Consider the following 7,992-nt stretch of genomic DNA (forward strand, 5'->3'; position numbering starts at 1 on the left):
AGCTCGCGCATGTAGCCTTTCCTGCGGTACAACACAAGGTGAAACAGAGTATAGCTATGGACAACCTCAAGGACGACGTTCTAGAAGACGACATCAAAGACGATTTCTAGGGCGATCTCAAGGGCGACGTCTAGAGCAACCTTTAGGGCAATCTTAAGGACGACCTCAAGGGCGACGTCCTAGAGAACGACGTCAAAGACGACATCTAGGACGACCTCAAGGACGAACTCTAGGATTACGTCAAGGACGATATTGTGAGGGCCGGTGGTAGGCCCCAAGAAGAAAGAACAGGTTGAAGATTAAGATAACTGTTTATTACGGAGAAGGAAGGTATGGTCTGAGTCAGTGGGACGGGTAAAAGCAACTGGAAGAGAAGAACGCGGGTTCGGAAAATCTCGAGGCGTAGAGGCAATGACAGCGGGGCAGGGGCGAGGGTGAGGCTAGTTTATAGGGTGAGGGATAAGGTTACAGCTGCGGCGAAGAAGTCTGCTGACGGGGCTTGCGAGCAGACTCGACTTGGCTAGTGTTTACATTTGGGCGATGGGTAGAGCTGAGGGCGAGAAAAACGGACGGTCGGTTTGAGCGGCGAGGGCTTTTTGGCTCTAGAGAACTCGGGTTGCGGGGAGAAATTTGGAAGGAAAGAACGGAGCGGGGGCGGCAGAGGGAATGGAAGGATAACCAATGGCTACGGTTAACATATGCTCACAATGTCAAGGTCGTGAGTTCCTTCGAAGAGGATGCGGATGTGACGGAGTGAAAATGTGAGCTGAAATGGTCTACTGCGCATACCCACCACGCAACGCATTAGGAGGCCGGTGTTGTCTTTGTGACGTCACTCCCGTGACCAAGTTTCCGTGACATCGATATCCAAGCTTTGCACTTCATTCCAAGCTCGGAGAAAGACTTCGGTCTACGTGAAAACTGTAAACTATTACGTGAGCGACAAAGCGAATGCTACTGGAATGATTGTTTTATTTTACGATGAGGTTAAATGCCGCCGCTCGCTCAGCCAGGTTAATCGACAAAGCTCTCAGCTTTAGAAAATATCTTTGCAAGGAAAGATAGCCGAAAGGCATGCATATTTGTCGCCCGGAAATGACGTGATTCATGACCTCCACGACAGGACTCGTACATGGATAGAAGAAGACGACGACAGCCTGGCGTCTTGCTCTCATTTCGTGTTCCGAATATTTAGCCCCGACACCTGGCTTTCGAGTTTCACCTATTGAAATATTCGTGCAGACCGTGGTTTTGAGGCTTCCAGCTCCCGTTTCACATCATATCATCGGTTGTATGTCTTAATTTTTCGGATTACCAGCGATCTACAGTTCCTAGGCTTCGGTAGCCCCGTTAAGCCTTGCGTCGTCAGCGCCTGACGCCTGACTTCAGAAACCCGCCCAGCAATGGATGCCACCGAACTGGAACCGACGGCCTCGACATGTGTAGGCCCGTCGGCTGCTGAAGCTACCTTCGACACCGAGTCGATGCACTACTCCGACGAATTTCACCAGGCAGAAGACCCGAACGAGTGGTGGATCACGCCCCGCAAGTCCAGGAACCAACGCACCCTGCCGCGCCAGGTAAATGAGCTCCATACGGTGGTGGTGCCAATTCCGCATAGCCTGCAACTCCAAGACATCAAACGGTACGATCTCCTCCCTTTCTTCCTGGCCGCAGCCTCCCTGCCACCTCACGCTAGTGAAGAGGTAAATATCGACGTCCGCCTCCAACAAAGAGTCATACTCCTTAAAACCGCCTTTGAAAGTTCAGCACGTCGCCTCAGCCAAACTAAACGCATTCGTGTCAGGAATCACCTCCATGAAATCAGCCCCTACCTAGCCGCCCCGATAAATTCCTGCAAAGGGGTCATCCACGGTGTAGAAGCGGGACTCACAACCAATGACCTCATGCACTCTCTTGAAAGCTTTCAAACCACCATTATCACCGCACGCATGATGGGGGACACTGAGTCAGTCCTTATCACGTTCGAAGGAGCCAACGTCCCCCGCACCATCCTCTTTCGCCGGGCAACCTACCGGTGTCACCCACACCGCCCACGTGCCCTGAGATGTGAGAAGTGCCGTATGTACGGCCACCGGACCTTTAATTGCCCAGAGAGCCCAACATTTTGGAGATGCCCCACATGCGCCGCGCAAATACCTCACCAACAAGCCTCTCACGCTTGCTCCCCTCGGTGCTACCACTGCGGGGGTGAACACTCTTCCTTCGACTCGACTTGCCCGGTCCAGCGCCAAAAAGATCAAGCCAGCATGAAGGCGGCATACGAACATCGTGTGCATCTCCGAAAAACCCTTCCACGTAATATGCAAAAGCCCCCAGCTTACCCCGTGCAGACTGCGAACAAAAAGCAATCGGCGGCTCAACACAAGACGGAGCTGAGTTCCTCAAACTCATATCAACCACCATCCTTAAACAAGTACCATCTAGAGGCACAAGCGCAACTGAAAGCATCACTCCGCAACGCGCAAAAACCGACAGAATCGCAAACCCGTAAGGGAATGTTACCTGCAACGGCCACCTGGGGGCACGCCTCTGCGGGCTTCTCAACGACTCCACGTTCACCGTCATCCCAGACTGAAGACTTACCACAACAACGGTCACTTCTGCACCCTGCCGACCTAACAACATCTCAACCAAAGTCTGGCATAGTCTCCCAAGAACCGAAGACCACACGAGCAAACCTCACAGAACCAGCACCATCGCCGCCATCGATAGGTGCTCCTGCTCCATCACTTACTCCCTCTCCCTGCAAGCGTTCACCTGCACTCACTTCGCTTACTCCCCCCGTCTATGATTCTCCTAACTACCAACGACACATGGAGCATGAACTCATAATGTTAAAAGAACGACTAACCCCATGTGAAGAACAAATCGCCCAACTCACAGAACGTATAGCCAACATCGAAACACTAGTGTCCAACATATTAGGCACAGTAAACCCTCTCGTATCCCGCATTGAAGAACTGACAAAGGCGGTAGCATCCCTCGAAAAAGCTGTCGGTATGCTCTCTGCATCACCCATACCCATGGAAGCAACATCCCAATCTCTTAAAAGACCCCTTTCTCCTGAATCCACTGAACACGCCTGTTCCCTTCAAAGGGCACACCCTCCTGCCCCCTCCTCAGTCACGACCTCATAATGGTAGAAAATTCCCAGTTCCAAGTCATCCAGTGGAACTGCCGGAACATCAAAACAAACCGCACTCCCCTTCATCAATGGCTCCTTACCCTAGATTCTCTTCCCCATATTCTACTACTCCAGGAGACACGCTATGCAGTTAACATACCAGGATACCGAGCTTTGCATGGCCATCCAAACGAGGCCCCTTTAGTTTCCACATTCATAAGACGGGATATCCAGTATGAACCACTGATCATCCCTACATCTCTCAGACAAAATGTAGTGGCATGTGCTTACTATCCCTTCCCTAAACACAGACCTATATGCTTCCTCAACCTATATAATCCCCCCACAGAGCACCGCCTATTCAAATCCCTTTTCGACTTTGCTGCAGAGTTGACACCTAATTACGAGGTACTCCTGGGCGGTGATTTTAATGCCCCAAATGCCAGCTGGGGTTACCTATCCACACTTCGCCCAGGGCGACTTCTGCAATCGTACATTTCACAGCGCCAGTTCACTGTCTTAAATACTCCCGACATGCCAACCCGACAAGGCACACGCCAGCAACACTGTACCACCCCAGATCTCACACTATACCACGGCAGAAACTCGAGTGTCTGGGTTCATACTCAAGAGAGACTTCTAAGTGACCACTTCATTCTCTCAATATCACTCAGCATCTCTAGCCGCTCACGGAAAATATCAGTCAAAAATACAAACTGGGATAAATTTCGCAGCATCCTTGTTTCACCCGGGCAGCAATCAGGCTCTTACGAGACCTGGATATGCGCCATCAAACAAGCCCGAACACAGGCCACAAAAATAGAAAACACCACAGCCCCGGCGATACGGCCAGACCCGCATCTAGTGCGCCTCTGGAGACGTCGTAAGCGTATCTTAAGATGCATTAGCCAGCAACCCCACAATCAACAACTCCGAGAACGTTTACAACACCTAGATGCAGACATTACTACACACTGCAGCACTCTCGACATCTCGAACTGGAACAGAGTATGTGATCAGATAAACGGTACCCTCCACCAAAAGACCGCATGGCATCTCCTCCGTTCACTTCTAAGGCCTCAGCCACCTCCCGCTCCCACGCTAGACAAACACTTAGCTTTACAAGGTAGCACAGACCTTATCCAAGCCTTACAGAACCTATACATCCCTCCAGCATTGACCTCAAACTACCCCTCCTACTCGGGCCCTGAAAACCCGACTTTAGACAGCCCTTTCACACTAGCAGACTTAGACTTGGCCCTAGCAAAAAACTCACGAAAATCAGCCCCAGGAGAAGATACCATCACGTACTGCCTCCTCCGTAACCTTCCAGAAGCGAATAAAAAACAGCTCCTGACCTACATAAATGAACATTGGTCGGAGGGTACATACCCAAAGGAATGGAAATCTTCTACTATTATCATGATCCCCAAACCTGGAAAACCCCCATCACTTAATAACCTCCGTCCCATTTCCTTAACCTCTTGCGTGGGCAAGACGATGGAGCGGATGGTCCTCGATCGTTTTCAAGAACATCTTGAAGCCACTGCATACCTGCCACACACCCAAATCGGCTTTCGTTCCCATGTTTCCACTCAAGACCTATTCCTTTTACTCCAGCACACATTCCTCTCCCCATCTTCCAGTCAGGTGCATGCGCTCGTCACAGTAGACGTTCGCAAAGCATTTGACAACATAAGTCATGATCACATACTCGCTTCAGTTCGAGAAACAGAATGCGGACAAAATTTGTATACCTACATCCAAAACTTCCTTAAGGACCGCACTGCATGCTTTCGTATAGGGGGCGAGTTGTCCCAACCACTCTCACTCACACGAGGTACACCTCAAGGGGCTGTCCTCTCCCCTACTCTTTTCAATCTGGGTATGGCCCAGCTAGCTCGCTGCCTGCAGCAGATACCCCACCTTTCCCACATATTTTATGCTGATGACCTCACCCTCTGGTGCACTCACGGATCACCAGGGGAAGTTGAATCTACTCTTCAGAAAGGTCTAGACACCATAACTGCGTTCCTAACCCAAGCAGGGCTGAAACCGGCCCCAGAAAAATCGGAATTACTCCTGCTGTCTCAAACCCAGTATCAGCGCTCTGTAAACCATCTCATTTCTCTCTATTTAGACCATCAGACCATCCCGCGAGTATCCTTATGGAAGGTCCTCGGCATCCATCTCCACGATCGATCAAATCAGGCTAACATCACTCCGGCGATAAACACGTGCCACTCGGTAACACATCTTGTCCGCAGAGTCGTGCAAAGACGTGCGGGCCTCAATGAAAAACAAGCGAGTCAATTGGTTCATGCATTGGCTCTTAGTAAAATTCTTTATTCGGTTCCATATTTCACGCTCACACGACAGCAAATTAATAAACTCAGCTCTGCATTAAGCACTCTGTACAAGGCCTCCCTTAACCTTCCAATCCATACCTCAACGCAAAGTCTCTACGAGACCGGCCTATTCCTTCCCCTCTCCTCACTCCTACACCTCCATCGTGGCCGACAGCTAGCCCGCCTCTCGGGGTCACATCAAGGGCGCTGGATCCTAGAACAAGCTGGACTCTAACCAATTGATTTTTACTTGCACTTACCCGCTTCGCCATTGCCCTCTAATCTGCGTTTCGCTCTTCTGCCCCGCCGCATGGCTCCGGGCCTGGACGACGGTCGCAGAGATGCTCAGGCCTTGCATCATAATCCACCATTTCAGACACAGACGATAGCCTATACCGACGCTTCCATCTTGGACACCGGCACGGCTGCGTACGCAATCTACATACCTAAACATTCCTTACCTATTCTTCACACGTGCGGTCCATACAGCGACCCCCCGTCAATCACCACGTTAGAACTTGTCCCCATTATCCATGCCATCATATCATTCTGCCAATTGCCGCGCACGTCCGCTTACACTGTCTACTCTGATTCTATGGCTGCTATACGCTTCTTGCAACAGAGACAAATTCCTGCCGATCTTCGAGAGGACCTTGAAATGGCCCTACACTCTCTCTCCTCATCCTCGGTCACGATTCGATGGGTCCCTGGTCATGCAGGGATAGCAGGTAATGAGCTGGTACATCAGCTCGCCCGCGAATTTCACAGCCGGGCACCTGCAATCCCCTGGCTAAGCCCCCCGACCAATGACGAGGCAGCAGAGTACAAAAAAACACTCAAGTTACATTACAAACAGATCCGTATATCTCATGAACTTCTACCTCGACCACATCCACAGCTTAGTGTCGCGCAGACCCACATTCTCCGTAAAATCCAGACAAACACCCTCGTCACACCTGCTCGCCTTTACCTCTTCCGCTATCGATCAGACCCTTCCTGTCCCAACTGCCCAGCTCCCTATGCCAATCAAGAACATTGTCTCCTTCATTGCCCGGTCGCCTACACCACCTCATTTCTTCCTAACCCCCCACCACCCTCCTGGAGTGCATGGTTGGCGTCGCCGCAACTGGAAGATCAGCTCGCCCTGGTACTTCAGGCGGAGGATATCTTGGGTACTTAATCTTTGCTCTAATTAAAGTGATTTTCTCTCTCTCTCTACATGGAATTTAGCAAGTGTGACCATTCGAACAATGCAAATCGCAAGTTCGTCTGTTTCTAGCACTGGGGTAGCGATGATGTCAGAACGTCGAGCGTTTATTGGCTGATGTCAGTGAACTTCAAGGCATCTAGCACTCTAAAGAGAAAGGTATCACCTTATACCCTTTCGTCCCATATAATGCACCCCAAAACTTTAGTTCGACGTAAAGCGAATTATAGTCGAACAGACGGCCCCAAATTTTACGAGGTACTTGATAACGGTGGGATGTAACTTATTGAATAGCTAAAGTACGCATGAAAGACCACAAAAAGAAAACACTGAAGTTTGGCAGTAGGGCCAAGAAAACCCCAATTACGTTTTTTTTGGTAGTAAGTAACACGTGCTTTAACTATTTTAATAAGCTGTACCACACGGCTATCAAGCCTCTCGAGAAAGTTAGTGCCGTCAGATTGACGTCAGTGCGCTGTACGTTGAACTGAAGTATTGGGGTGTATTATATCGGACAAAGGGTGTAATGATACGCCCTCTTCTTAGAGTGCAATCCTTTAAATCAAAGCCAATCAGCGTCGTTTTGAAGTCACCGCAACTCAAACACGATACCAAGAGAGGGGAGAAGGGAGGGGGAGAAATCGTCCCCTCTAAACCTTCTTCGGTCGTGTTTTTGTATTGTTTGAAGATTGTGGGAGCACTCTTGTTCACTGGAAGTGGCAAGTTGACTTCTACGATGTGCACCAGCCACACCTCACAGATTATTTCAAGTTCTGTCATCTATCTTTAGAGGAGAGTGTTAGCTGTCACTTTGAGGTCTTTTTGGTGTAGACGGCACCATGTGACATGGTGGCGACATAATATCCTGTGCTCCGTCCGCCGCGGATTTTATGGTCGCCCCGCTGCCTATATGATTGCTCCCCCCCCCCCCCCTTTCCCCGGCTAGGGTCCTAGAACCAATGTTTGGGACCGCCTCTGCCGCAACTCCTGCGCAAGATGCAGACAACTTGCTCTTTGGACTCTCCACCCTGGGGCCCTAAACTTGTCAAACACAATGTTGGAGCCGAAAGTTCGCAGAGCGCGCTGATTAAACGTTGGCGAAAAAAGCGCGAAGTCATCGTCGTGATAGACCAATTGGTGCCCTCCGTCAACTTCGGCCCCAACTTTGTGTTTGACGAGTTTAGAGGCCCTGGACGGAGGCGCGTTTATTGAGGCACCCTACAATGGCCGGAAACGCAGCGTCATGGGGTGGCCGATTGTTGAAACACGCTGCCCGTCAGTTTCAACGA

At 50.5% G+C, this 7,992-nt stretch overlaps 1 pseudogene; it reads left to right on the forward strand.

Moving 5' to 3' along the window:
- The first annotated feature begins 1,403 nt into the window (after positions 1–1,403).
- On the forward strand, positions 1,404–6,676 carry LOC121834048 (annotated as a pseudogene).
- The last annotated feature ends 1,316 nt before the right edge of the window (positions 6,677–7,992 follow it).

This window comes from Ixodes scapularis, unplaced genomic scaffold (assembly GCF_016920785.2).
Source record: "Ixodes scapularis isolate PalLabHiFi unplaced genomic scaffold, ASM1692078v2 ptg000312l_1___fragment_3__unscaffolded, whole genome shotgun sequence".
Classification (NCBI taxonomy): Eukaryota; Metazoa; Arthropoda; class Arachnida; order Ixodida; family Ixodidae; genus Ixodes; species Ixodes scapularis.